Source organism: Aulostomus chinensis, chromosome 4 (genome assembly GCF_037954235.1).
Source record: "Aulostomus chinensis isolate RoL2024-O1b breed Wild chromosome 4, RoL_Achi_v1.0, whole genome shotgun sequence".
Lineage (NCBI taxonomy): Eukaryota > Metazoa > Chordata > Actinopteri > Syngnathiformes > Aulostomidae > Aulostomus > Aulostomus chinensis.
Genome location: NC_141323.1, coordinates 28,933,941 through 28,948,239, shown reverse-complemented (window position 1 = coordinate 28,948,239; position 14,299 = coordinate 28,933,941). Strand labels below are relative to the sequence as shown.

Below are 14,299 nucleotides of genomic sequence, written 5' to 3'. Positions count from 1 at the left end.
TCCAAGAGGCGTCTTCAGTTTTCTTCACTGATGGGAGGATTTATAGCTCTGTGGGGGCGGGACCTTCTACAGAGGTGATTAACACATGTGAGCTCTGGGTGTCTGAGTTGTTTTGGTCAGGTTGTGAAAGGGAAGTTGACTCAACTGGTATCTGTGTCAGTTAAAAGCCTCACAGTAATTCCATAATGTTGGAATAGAAACCAGAGTCGCCCACGACGAGGATGGGATTCAAACCCACGCGTGCAGAGCACAATGGATTAGCAGTCCATCGCCTTAACCACTCGGCCACCTCGTCTGCTGACAGCAACCCTGAGCTTTTAAACACCTGAACTCTTTGGAGCCTATTTGTCAGAAATGGACCCAGCAGGAGCCACTGAACACAACTCTGACATAATCAGGCTTCTTCCCAGCAGCATCGTGCTACAGAAGGCAGAATACAGACCATCGATACATCATCAGAGTGAACACCAGCTGATGTTTACAAGTTTAATTCACCTTTTACTACAAAATGACATCCAAGCTCAGATTCTCTTGTCCTGATTGAACAAGTAAATGTTTAAGAAGATGAGAGTACCAGACTTTTTCATCCAAGGAAACAAGCATCCTATCACTGTCCTATGCAGAGTTTCTTTAAAAAAAAAAAAGTGAGACAACCTCAAGATTTTCTGTTTCCTCTTGTTGGATTTTGCCACAGAGAATCAGAGAAAATCAAAAGCTTGTTGGACTTTAACGTTGGAGGACTGAACAAGTCATGACATCATCAGTTTTACCTTCACAGGTGCTTCATTTACTTTACTTTCAATTTTACAGAGGTAGAACCTGAAATCAAAGCTGTCCATCAAAAGAAGTGAAAGCTTCCCAGGCTGTGATGTTCTTGTCTACAAACTGTCTTGTATGGAGCTTCAATCTTTAATAAAAAGAATAAAAAGAAGATAACACTTGTTGTGATTTGGCGCTTTAAAAATAAAACTTACGACTTACATGGAAACTGTCTGGGGGGGGGGGTGGAGCCTCCATCAGGTATGTGTTTGATGTCTGAATTCTTTCTCTGATGTCTGAATTCTGTCTTTGATCTCTGGGTTCTGAGCATTGATCTCCTGCTTCAATCTTTGATCTCTGACTGATCCTAAACTAATCAAAGGATCACATCAGCATATTGGTCCAGTCTACAGATGGTGATTTTACCTATTTGAAGCCTTATTTTGTGTTTGATGGACATTTTTAAAATCATTAATGACTTTTTGACTGAACATCCTGGACACTGTGGTGCCTGATGAGGAGACAACTTGGGTACAAAGTTGAAGAGGAGGGTTTTTGGAGAGGGGATATTTTTGCAGTGTTCCAAGTCAATAATAACTGTGGCAAATATCATCATTTTTCAAAATGTCCTCACGAAGATGGTTTGAAATTCTGTCTCTCCCTCATCCTCAGCTGCTGCAGCACTTTTGTACTTTTGCACCTGGTATTCCCATGCGGTCTCCCATCCAAGTACTAACCAGGTCCAACCCTGCTTAGCTTCTGAGATCAGACAGGATCGGGCGTGTTCAGAGTGGGATGGCCGTAAGCCCTTGACTCTGACACACATGGGCTCTATATCCATTTCACACACTTTACAACCTCAGAAAAAAAGTGATGCGCAACAGCCTCAGGGTCTTTTCACACGCCAAATCGGTGTCCTGTCAATAAAAGAAAAGAATGTTGATGTCATCGAGAGAAAAGTACTGCATCTGCCATCTGTCTACTTCAAATTACACGCTGCATGACATTCAATTTCAAAGCTGCGGAGGGCGCTTCAAGAAAAGGTGTGTGAGGGAAGCTCGCTCATGCTGGTCCCCAAAGACTCAAAGCTGCCCTTTCCTCAAGCTGAAGTTAAAAGAATTGCAAATCAATCCTTCACAGGTACTTGTTCACAGAGATGGTTGAAATAAAAATTGAATATATTCTAGTATTATAAAAATACAATGAACAAAATTATTAACAATGAGTAAGAGGATTTTCAAAACAAAACAAACTGTCTTTCTTGGTTCTGAACTTTCGTTTCACTGAAAATAAAAATCTTTTTTAGTTAGATAGTTTCACATAAAATACCCTCAAGTCATCCTTTACACCTCAATTGTAAGGAAAAAAAGTTTCCTCTGCAAAAGATAACCGTTTTGTTTTTTTTAAATATACATCATATTTAATCCCTTTCAGAATCCTTAAGTTACCTTCTAAAACGGTATTCTTTAATTTACAACAACTAAAACTCAATATTTTACCTGTGGGCACACACACATTCATATGAAACACCTTAAATTTAATTTTTACCTGTTTCAGACCTGTTTATTGAAGCTCGTGTGCGGTCGGGGCTTCACAACTGTAATGGCCGCTTCACTCGCAGCTGAGCACACAATAAAAGCAAGTGCATGTGTATGTTAGTCCTCACAAATCCAGGGTTTTATTAGAAGGGGGAGAACGGGAATGGAGGATGAGAGTCTGAATGGTAATGGCAATGGCGGTGGAAGTCACAATCCAAACACTCACACGCAATGGCTGGACAGCGAAAGTCACGAAGAAGAAAACACAGCAGGACAGGGCACAGCAGAACAGCAGAGCCATCGGATGGAAACCCGTCTCTCTCTCTCCAATGTCCGTCTCCTTCAAGCATATTATCTTAATTTAGCCACAATTATCAAACATTATCTCGTGTCGAATTCGCATTACCTTTACTTTCGCTCCAAAAATATTACAACGCTAAAGCTACGATCTGCTGGCACATTAGCACGGAATGCTATCCCTAGCTAGCACGTCGCTAACCATGTACACATCCAGTCTCTTTTCACTATAACAGTTAGATAAAGCGCAAATACAGGCATAAATATTCACCTCTCGAAGGTCACACAGAAGTTTACATCAGGACCACCAGTCGTCGACCTCCAAAATAAACTTAAATGCTCTCCACACAAATGATGCCTCCCCTCTTAACTCTCTGATCATTGCCTCTGTTTCTCTCCCCATGCGCGCTAACTACTCACCTCACAAACCTGCGCCACTAGTCCCACCCCTTACACAGTAACTTTCCTCTCATTGGCTTTTGCGGTCTTAATACACCCAAAGATAAGACAGGAATGAAATGATTGACAGGTAACAATTGAGGTTACATATAAACACGGCTTCTTCCCCTCTCCTTATTCTCAGATCACTGATCTTTTCCAGACTCAGAGAACTTAAAGACCTTTATATGAATTTATTTTTTAACTGTAAATAGTTTTACTTTTTAAATGTTACATATTATATTTATGCTTTTAACCTGCTCACATTATAACCAATTTTAAAGATCATGAACTCTATTTATTTTTGAACTTTTTAACACATCTTTTTATGCTTTTTATGCGATGTAATTTATTTGATTTTTGTACAGGGCTACGTGTTGTATGATAACAAGAGTGTATATTGTTTACAATGTGTTACAGTCAATGGGTGGCACGGTGGTACCGTTGTTAACAGTGTCGCCTCAAAGCAAGTTCAAGTCCTGGCTCGAGCACAGGTTCTTTCTGTGTGGTGTGTGCATGTTCTCCCCGTGCCTGCGTGGGTATTCTGTCTGCAATGGACTGGCTACCTGTCCAGGGTGAAACCTGCCTCTCACCTGAAAGCCACTGGGAAAGGCTCCAGCCTCCCCCTGCAACCCTTAACAGAAATAAGCTGGGATGCATGGAAGTATAGAAAGCGGATACAATGAAGCGCATACAAATTTTTTGAATGCACGAAAAAGTCTCACCTTTTGTTTTTTTCATATTGGTTAGTTTGGAAGCATGGAATTTCTGACAAAGCCTAAGTTTGTATTGTTTATTCACTGATTTTTCTGACAATTTACAAACAAAGCTTTCAAAACTGAAAAGACAAGCAGTGGTGTTTAAGATCAACACCCAACATGGGGCTTGAACCAACAACCCTGAGACTAAGAGTCTCATGCTCGACTGACTGAGCTAATCAGGTTACGTCAGTGTAAGTCCCATAGCATGAAGTGGTCAGAGTGAGAGACTCACAGTCCTGTGAGTGATCACCCACCCATCTATCCATCCATCCATCCATCCATCCATCCATCTGTCCATCCATCCATCCATCCATCCATTTTTCCGCTTATCCTGTTAAGGGTCACAGGGTGGGGCTGGAGCCTATCCCAGAGGGGACATTACCTTGGACAGGTCAGTGGTCCATCGCAGTCCACCGCAGCCAACAAATATTGACAGACAACCATTCACACTCACAGCCATACCTACGGTCAATTTAGAGTTGCATTTCCATTTGCATGTCTTTGGACTGTGGAAGGAAGCTGGAGTACCTGGAGAGAACCAGCACAGGGAAAACATGCAGACACTCTCAGGATTTATTCCAATGAAGCGCCTAAAAAAGGAGTGTTGGAACTCACTCAGATGAATGAGACATTATAAGCCATCAAATATATACATGCAGATATAGTGTTGGAGATCCCAAAAAAACAGGGAGAAAAGAGAAGAGAAGAAGAAGAAGAAAAAAACAGCTTCTTTGACCAGATAACATAGTTGTCTATTTCAATGTTTGAGGTCTGAAAAAATAACTGATTAACTGTGAAATGTGATGGACAGGCAAGTACTTACTAGGATCAGGGCAGCTGGAAAATAGGCTCCTGCATCTGTAGGCAATATCAGAGACAAAGAAAAATCAACACAAATGAGCAGGCACTTGAACGATGCTAAAACCACTCTTTTTTAAACAAATACAACCACAGCTTCTGCTCTATGGCCTTAACTACACTGTAATCATGCCATCAGACAGACTCATGCCAGAGCAGTAGCCTAGCACAAGATGGAGGAACGTAATTGCATGTAAACACAGTCAGTGTGCACTCATCTTAATATGAACCGACTTAACTGTTGTGTGACACGTATATTGTGTGTACTGTAAAATGGTTCAGACTATCAGAAAGCTTCATGAATTCACAGGCAAAATACAGATGTCGCACACATTAATTTGTGGAGGCTCGAGATGTAAAAAGAAAAGTCAACTCTCTGTGTTTTTTGGATTAATTTGCAAGCATTTTCAACATTTTGGCTAGCTGCTAAATCTGGCTAGCATGATGTGCACCGAGTGTAATTATCAATGCAAATGTGGCAGGATGAGAGGTCCCATCCTAGCAGTGAGACTGGTTGGTGATGCCTGACTTGGCTTGTACCATCATTAGCCAACCAGTGTGAGGCGCTGCTCTATAAATAGGGGCAGCATCTACCTGGTCAATCTCTTGCTCTTGGGGTCCGCGGTCCTCCCACTTCCTGGTCACCTCGCTTCCGCCTCTGATCGCCTCACGTCTGCCTTCTCGCCACCGTCTTTGCTGGTATGTAGCAGTAGCTCCCTGTAGCTCGTGTTGCATGCTGATCATGCACGTTTTTCATATTCACATGTTTAATTGTAGGCGTCCGGCTTTTGGGACACGGTCCCTTAATCGCCGCTAGTGGGGAAACACCCCCCCCCCCCCCATCTGACGTGCAGAGGCTGTTTGCCACAGCATACTAGCTGTGAAACCCTTTGCTCTGCATGCGTGCGATCTACACCTGATTGGCACAGCTGGTGAGCCGTGACACTGAGGAAGAACTAGCTGCTGCTTTGCTACCGGGCGCTGTCTTGCCAGACTATCCTGCTTTGCTAGATGCTCCTGCTTTGCTCTGGCTGCTGTTTTGCTACAGACTACCCTGCTTTGCTCTGGCTGCTGTTTTGCTACAGACTACCCTGCTTTGCTCTGGCTGCTGTTTGGCTACAGACTACCCTGCTTTGCGCTGGCTACTGTTTTGCTACAGACTGTCCTGCTTTGTTACAGGCTCCTGCTCTATTAGCCTGCTCTGCTACTAGCCTGTTCTGCGACCTACTGGCCATCTACACATGTTTTGCTTGTTTGTTTGTTCACTGTTTACTGTGTTCACTGGAGTGCTCTGCTTCTGTGTTAACGAATTGGAATCCGCTGTGTGTTGAACTGGAGGTTGTTTCAGTAATTCACCTTGTTTAACCAGGGTCTGCCAGATCCTGATGTCCGTGTGGCGCCACTGAACTGTCCTTCATGGTGCTCTGAAGGTTTGGATCTGCATTGTTTCCCATTCCTCCGCTTGGGCTTCAGGGTGTAGCAAGCTGCTGGACGGCTATCTGTTAGCTCCCTGGTCTAGCAATGGAGAAATGAACTCATTTCTGGTTATTTTGGGTTGTATTATTTTTCCTTGCTAATTTGTGTTTAATAATTAAATCTTGTTTCTCGAATTAATTTCTAAATTGTGGTTTGAGTTTGGTTCTGGTTTTTGTGTTTTTTTTTAGATTTGGTGTTAAATTATAATTGTCATGTCGTTTCAGGTACTGGAAGCTCACGGTCCTGGCGTCTCTTTTCCTCTTGTGTGCTGTGCACCCCTGTTTTGCTTTAATCATGTGTTTCTTTTAAATGATGTCCCAATTGATCAGGGTGTCTTCTGCCTTGGGATCCCTCACCCCCACTGGTAAGCTCCAGACTTGTTTAGATTCATTCTTGTTCTCTTTTTAATCTGCTGGCCTGTTTACAATTAAATATTTTTGTCATGGAACCACGTCTCCTGCCAATTAGTAAATGAACCTGTGAGTGCCTTTTGGTCGGTACGTTAACTATTTCCTTGGGCAAAATTCCCAAGGTGGCGTTGTCCGGCTTTGGTCACTATTATATTTTAATAAGTGCACCCCCCACTCGTGTGTCGCCACACAAACTGGAAACTTCACTTAGCCTCCACTGGCCTACAGACTTTGCGCCAGTGTCTACAATAAATGCAATCGCTACTCACCAAATGACTGAGATTGAGATGGATGGCGTAAACCAAGGCTCTGGCCTCACGTGCAGATGAGGAGATTCTCCTTGCGTCCATAAGGCAAAGATACTGCATGATACTGTTTTATTTACAGTGAAGTACTGTATTTTAGCATTACAGCATAGTTCTGTTAAACAGTCATGGGGTGTAATTTAACAGATTCCTATTAGAATTAACGGCAAAGTACTGTATAAACGGACTTCGGACAGACTTCTCCACGATCACATTTATCCTCACTGGTCCGTACTTGGGGACCTCTGTACTAAATGGAGAGTTGAGGAAATGGGCTTGTTGTGGCCCTGCGGTCCCCAGACCTCCTGTACAGTCACCAAGCGCTGGCAGACACAATCGTAATGGAACCAATTATTTTAAAATGACAGTAACAAGTAAGAAATAAGGCATTACAGCTTTGAAGGAACTTGTCCAGCACTGGTTTGTGAGTGGGTGTTGTCCTGTATTGGCAGGAAAAACTCCTTGAAATGTCATGCAAGTTTTTTCTTCAAAAGAAATGTGTAAAACATTCATTAACATCCAGGCCCAAAGACAAGAGAGGGCAACGCTCCAGGATTCTTTGATCTCTGAATGCTGAGCATTGATCTCCTGCTTCAGTCTTTGATCTCTGACTGATCCGAAACTAATCAAAGGATCACATCAGCATATTGGTCCAGTCTACAGATGGTGATTTTACCAAGTGCACTACAGCAGTCCTTGTTGCTGTCTGCTGTTGTGTCACAGCAAAGTAAGGAAACAGCCTGACGGTCCTCAGGAGGAAATTCAACAACCTCCAAAGATGGAGGTGAATCTAGACCTGCTCATGTTTACTGTCCTTGATGACGTTGACAAACACACCACATGTCACACACTCTACAGTTTCAATATGTTGAGAACATGAAACGTGTGGCCCCAGTGACCCTGCATGAAATTTTTGTCCAATTCAAATTTTGATTCATGACCCAGAACCACTCAAAACCCCTGAAAAATAAAGGTTTGGGTGCATTAAAGACATAAATAATAACATCATGTTTCAAGGGGGCTGCAGGATGGTGCAGTGGTTAGCACTGTGGCCTCACAGCAAGAAAGTTCTGGGTTCGAGTACCGGCTCGGGTGCAGTATCTTCTTGTGTAGAGTCTGCAAGTTCTCCCCGTGCCTGTGTGGGTTCTCTCTGGTACTCCAGCTTCCTCCCACAGTCTAAAGACATGCAATTTGGGGAAAAGGCTGATTGGATTCTCTAAATTGACTGTAGGTATGAATGTGAGTGTGAATGGTTGTTTGTCCCTGTATGTTGGCCCTGTGATGGACTGGTGACCTGTCCAGGGTGAACGCTGCCTTTTGCCTGTAGACACTGGGATAGGCTCCAGCTCCCCCCGAGACCCTGAACAGGAATAAGTGGAAGAAGATGAATGAATGTTTCAAGGTTTTCTTCCCTCAAATCTGAAGGTCAAGCTGCATTATTTGCAGTGCTCATTAGCAGGGGAGTTAGCTCCAATGGTAGAGTGCTAGCTTAGCATGTGAGAGGTAGAGGGATCCATGCCCTCATTCTCCAGAATACTTCAGCTTGTTCTGTTGATCAGAGGAGCTGCTGTGTGATGAATGCTGATGTTTGTCCACTGCTGTGATAAAGTGTCACCCTGTTACTGATACTGACCATTTCAGCTAATTCCCCTGCTAATGAGCACAGCCGATAATGCAGCTTGACCTTCATGCATGGTTGGATGAGCGTCACCAGGTGAAGCTTCTCTGGTTGACCAACATGTGGAATCTCTTTCAATACTCCAGTGGTGGTTTAAGTGATGAAAATATGGGTTAGTCACTGGAAGTGTGTGTGTGTGTGTGTGTGTGTTTAAAAAGGCAAAAAAAACTTTTTTCAGCAATAGAACTTTAATACAAACACAAAATGAAAAGCAGAAAAGGCCAGAATCCAAAATATGGATTTACAGAGGAAGCGTGCTGGGCCCAGAACCCAGAGGTTGATGGATCAAAACCATCCTCTACTAAAAGAAGGGAATAAAATAAACTTGGTTGTTTTGAAATGTGAATCTGTTAAAGAGGGGTGGAAATGGTGAGGTAGTCATTGTCCCTTTTGTTTTATTACAGAGACCTCATTGTTACTTAAATAATTTTAATTCTTTACTTGAAGATTCACGCTTTTTCGCTCAAAATGTATAAAACTTCTTGCATGTTGGTGCCCCATCACACACAACAGGTGCACTTGTACTCTTTTCACCTCTGACCCACAAACATTCATAATCTTCCAGTGAACGTCCAATTTTCTTCTGAAATCAGTGATGAATCTTTACCTGCTGAGACTCATTATCTCTGACTGTGACTAGCATGTGCTAGCAGAACACAGCACTCCTTCTTCATTGTCTGTCTTTGTCTCTGACCAGCTCTCCTGCTCTCTTTCCTCTTACCAGTCAAAGCAGACATCTTCGCCTACTGATCTTGGATCTGCTGCCTGTTCCTGCCTGGTAAAAGAAGGAACCAGCACCTGGTTCTACAGGCTGAATTAACTCCAGGACGTTGGCCAGCCGTGTCAGTTGAAACCTTATTTGTCCAAATAGAGAAAAAATAAGTCTGATTGTTAATGAAAGATGTCATCATGGCTTTGAAACTGTGGTTGGGGACAAGCCAACATGAGCACATTCATGGAAGAATAGCAATAAAAACAGGAAGTGTTAGTTAGCAAGTACTCACCAGTCTTTCACTATCATACTTGATTCTAGTGGAACAAAATGGCTGCTGCTGACTGTGCTGCCTGGTGGTGGATCACTCTTCACCATCCTCACAGGCCTTGATGGAACCAAAAAGGCGACTTCCTGGAGAAGATCTTCCAGGGGGTCCAGGTTAAAGTGGTGCCCCAGCTGGCACCAGGCACTGACCCAGGTCCTGCATGTGAGATACTGTCAGTTCTGTTCTGCCCTGCTCACAACCACAGGCTGGTGTTGAGGCCTGCAGCAACCAGGGCCCCAGTCACCAAGTGTATAAAGGCTGGTCATTGTGGCAGTGGGAGGAGTCAAAATGAAGACAGACCAATGTGAGCAGGACGTTACTGCAAAAGTAAGAAGAACTTGACCATGTTTCCTCCAGTTCCCAGGAGGCTTGGTAGTTGTCGAAGGAAGCTCCAAAAGCAAAGAGCAGACAGCAGGATATAAAAAGAAAAGATCCAGACACTAAAACTACAAGTAGAAATAAGATGAAATACTCAAAGCTTTGGAAAGATACTCCAAGGTTGTATATACATTATTATATACACTACTATTCTCACTGACTCCTAAAGAGGGAAAGGAAAAATTAGAATGTGGATCAGATCAGCTGATTTCAGTGTTAAGTCCATCCCTCCATCCACTTTCTATTCTTGTCCTTTAAGGGTCACGGGGGGGGGGCATCAGTCTCATGCAACCTAAACTAAAACATTAGTCAGATCAAATTCAGATTAAAGCAAGAGTTTCCAGATCAAAGTCAGAATTCCTGATGATGTCATCCGGGCTTTGACAGTACCTAGAATTCTGTCTTTGATCTCAGGAGGACATGAAAGAAACACAATTGAGGAAAGTATAAGAGAGCACATTCAGCTTCATCAGAAACACTTGAACTGTTGAACAGTAGAATTTGTTTGAAACAGTTTACAACACTGAGTGACAGGATTGAAGAGGGAAGATTTTTCTACTTAACATTTAATTCTAACTTAAAACTGGGGATGAACATTCTCAGTAGTTCATATACTAATATACAGAGTAAGTCATGTCATTCCCTTTTGGAAAAAAAAACAAGAAAAAAAACATGTGAAGCTCCTCCCCCCAGCTCCAGATGGTACAGACAGATATGAGAGTGGCAAGGAAGCAAAGAAGTGTTGTGCTCCTCTCCAGTGCTCTTGTGTTGTTGTGTTCTTCTCAGCTCCATCATGAAGACGTGCTGGCAGTGGGCGCTGGTGGAAGTTTGCAGCTCTCACTGGAAAGTCCTGAGGCTCGTCCCATTCTGAAGCAGGCAGTTGCTCCTAGCCAGCCGACACTTTCCCTCTCTTGTGTAGGAGTGAAGAACAAAATCAAAATAAAGAATCATCACTCTTTCATTGGGGGACATTTTTTCTCATTCTAAAAATTCAACAGCTTCTATCATTTCTTTTACAGAATATGTCAGTGATATACTAGGATTTTCTGTTGTGCTGTCAAATTAACTTTTATCGATGCTTCACACTTCAGGTGTGAAAGTTTTTCAGTGGGAAAGACATGAGAATGAGGACGAGGCTGATTGATACTCCAAACTGACTCTAGGTGTGACTGTGAGTGTGAATGGTTGTCTGTCTTTATGTGTTGGCCCTGCAATGGACTGGGGACCCCTCCAGGGTGAACCCACTTCATGCTGAAAGCTGGGGAGACAGGTCCCCCCACCCCACAACCCTTAACAGGATAAGTGGAAGAAAATGGATGGATGAATGAATGGATGGATGGATGGATGGATGGATGGGCTACAGTTCAGTCACTGTGTCTCTTGTTCCCACAGTGATTTGATGCATCCTACCAACACAGCAGGACTCACCAGGAGACAATGGATTGTCAGTCATTTTTCACTGACAGCGCTGGAGCCGGAGCCCACAAGGTCACAACTGGCATTGGTGGACTCCAGGATATGTTTGGACCTACAGAAATGCACAACCTGTTAATGACAACACTTTCATATATTTAGCCCTGCTCACAGATCTCTGATACAATTTTCAAGTCATACAACAGGTTCAATGTTGACCCTTCGACCACCGTTACACTGAAGCAGAGTTCAATGGCAGTGTTGCATATGTTGGGAGGAGCCTGTGGCTCTCGGTTCAGAGGATGATTTGAAGAATTCGTTGTTGCTGAACTGTTTATGCTTCAATTTCTGGACGTTCACTGGTGGAATGTTTGTGGGTCAGAGGTGAAAAGAGTACAACTGCACCTTTTTTGTTTGATGGGGCACCAACATGCAAGAAGTTGTCAAACATTTCCAGCAAAACAGCATGAAAATTCAAGTAAAGAATTAAAATTATTGAATTCAGCGTTTAACTACCAGGCCTCTGGCATAAAACTCAAGGAACAACTGACTACCTCACCATTGACTTCACACTGATAACCAGGAGGTAACGTGGTAGTCAGAGCAGCGATGCTCAGGTCTGTGGACTGAACAATGTCCTCTCATTCACACACACACCACTCTTTCATTGGGGCTCCTTTCTCCTTGTTCTGACACAGAAATTCAACAGCTTCTGTCATTTAGTTTACAGGAAATGTTGATGACACTCTGGGATTTTTTTGTTCTCCTGCTGTCACTGTCAAGTGCCAGCTTAACATGTGAGAGATAGCAGGATCCATGCATGTGTTCATGTTTACAGCAGACAAGGAGGAAACCTTGGAGGATTTCAGTGACTTTTAGCAGTGGTTCTCACTTCATCTTCTCAGAATAAAGTTTAAAGCGAGCTGGCCAGGAGTTGAACCTAGAATCTTCTGATCCGTAGTCAGACGCGTTATCCATTGCGCCACCAGCCCTGTGAAGAAGCTGCTATGTTCATGTGTGCTTGGTTTTACAGAAAATCCCAACAACGTGGTGGCATTTTCAGGGGACACAATGGTGCAGTGGTCAGCACTGTGGCCTCACAGCAAGAAGGTTCAGCTCTCCTCTGTATTTGGTTGCGAGGAACCTGAATCAGTCCTCAGTGGAGCGGTGCTGCTGAGGCTGAGTGAGGCTTGAGTGAGGGACTGAGCAGGAGCAAACAGGTTCAAGCAGGTTCAGGCAAACTCCACTCAGTCCACCAACATCAAAGCAGAGGAACTGAGTTCATCTAACAAAATGGATTCATATCATCTCCACTTGGAATGCTCTGGAACTACAAGTACACTTAAAATGGCCGACTTAAGACAACAGAAGGAACTTTGAAGTAGATTTGATTTATTTAAGTCAGTGACAGTCATTTTTTTCAAGAACTTAGTTCAGGTAACTTCATTGTTTTACTAAGATGAGCTTTAATGTTATAACATTGAAACAAGACCTTCATGTATTGATGGATCCATCACAAATATGAACCTTCCCAGTCTGTCAGGTGGTAGAATTCAGTCAGCACCAATAACAGGAGAGTCAGAGTTTAGAAACCAAAGACAGACATTAAAGTCTCACATTAAAGTGTTATATCTTTGAAAATATACTGCAATACATGAAATATTATATTTCCATGGATGGAAACCTCGTTCTTATATTCTTTAATATACTGCAATAGTAATGGACCCTCTATGACCCTGTAGTGATGAATCTATCAAGGAGTACAAATTATTATAATCAGAGAATTTTGAAGTCAAGTTTGAGATCAGTTTGATCCTCTCTCCCTCCCTCTCTCTCTCTCCCTCTCTCTCTTTCTCTCTCTCTCTCTCTCTCTCTCTCTCTCTCTCTCTCTCTCAGGAGCTTTTCAATGAATATTTTAATAAAACTGAACAGGAGACTGAAGAGTGATCACTAAAACCCACAGGCTGAATGGGACATCTTTTAAAAATATTGAACCACTGAGTAAAACCATAGAAGCGCTCCTGTCTCGTCGGTGCTAACAAGTTAGCTGTTGAGTGAATCCAGCTGTGCTGTCTAGGAATCCTGGTAAAAAGCCTCCACACATCAAACAGCTGGTGTGTTGGTGGATCTGTGGATCCTGCTGGAAGAAGCAGGATGGAGCTCTGAATGGTTCCTGTCTAAAAGAGCTTCTCTGTGCGGCTCCCATCAGCTCCTAAAAACAGGAAACCAGCAGATTCAGTGTTGAACAGTGGCATTAAAATGTTTCAAAAGCTGTCCTGTCCACCATTTGTTGGTGCAAAGACATTTAAAAACACCAGTTGAACATTTTCCAAAGTTTTCTGTGTAGGTTCTCATTCATCCAGGTCATCGTAGATCGAAGCGAAGTAAAACCTGGTCAACTGGACGTAAGTTTACATACCGTAGTTTAAAACTTACGTCCAGTTGACCAGATTTTACTTCGCTTCGATTTTCCAAAGTTGCTCTCACCTTCTTTCAAACACCTGGAACGATTTCCTCCAAACCAAAAGAAACCGGTGAAAAAACAACAACAAAAAACTCCTGGAGAATCAAACTCCACCCTCTGCTCCAACTGGACTTGGGACTTCAAATGACCTCCATTAAAAGCCTGCCTGCATCCCCATTCACTGACTGTTGTGCTGTGGGTCTCCTGGACAAACATGGCAGGGATCCTCTAGATCTCCAGGAGTTTAAAAAGAGCAACTCTTTTAAAATGGGTTCTGGCTCCATTCAGGTTTAGAGAGCTGAGATTAAAATCACACATGAATAAAAGAGGGAACCCAAGAAAACAAGTCAGCATGAAAGAGGAGCAGATTTTAAAACTCCTCATCATTTCCACCTCCAGGAGTGAAGCCTCCCGGGACCCAAGAGGCTCCAGCTGGCAGAGCTCTCACTCATTGCTCCACCACCTCGCTAACCTGAGCTGTAGC

At 43.1% G+C, this 14,299-nt stretch overlaps 2 non-coding genes and 1 pseudogene across 2 annotated transcripts; all 3 read right to left on the bottom strand.

Annotated features, from left to right (window-relative positions):
- Positions 1–213: 213 nt before the first annotated feature.
- trnas-gcu (transfer RNA serine (anticodon GCU)) lies at positions 214–295 on the bottom strand. The gene has a single exon. It is a non-coding gene; the product is annotated as a tRNA-Ser (tRNA).
- A 1,152-nt stretch (positions 296–1,447) lies between these two features.
- Positions 1,448–1,563, bottom strand: LOC147265651 (5S ribosomal RNA; annotated as a pseudogene).
- A 10,707-nt stretch (positions 1,564–12,270) lies between these two features.
- Positions 12,271–12,343, bottom strand: trnar-acg (transfer RNA arginine (anticodon ACG)). The gene has a single exon. It is a non-coding gene; the product is annotated as a tRNA-Arg (tRNA).
- Between the last annotated feature and the right edge of the window lie 1,956 nt (positions 12,344–14,299).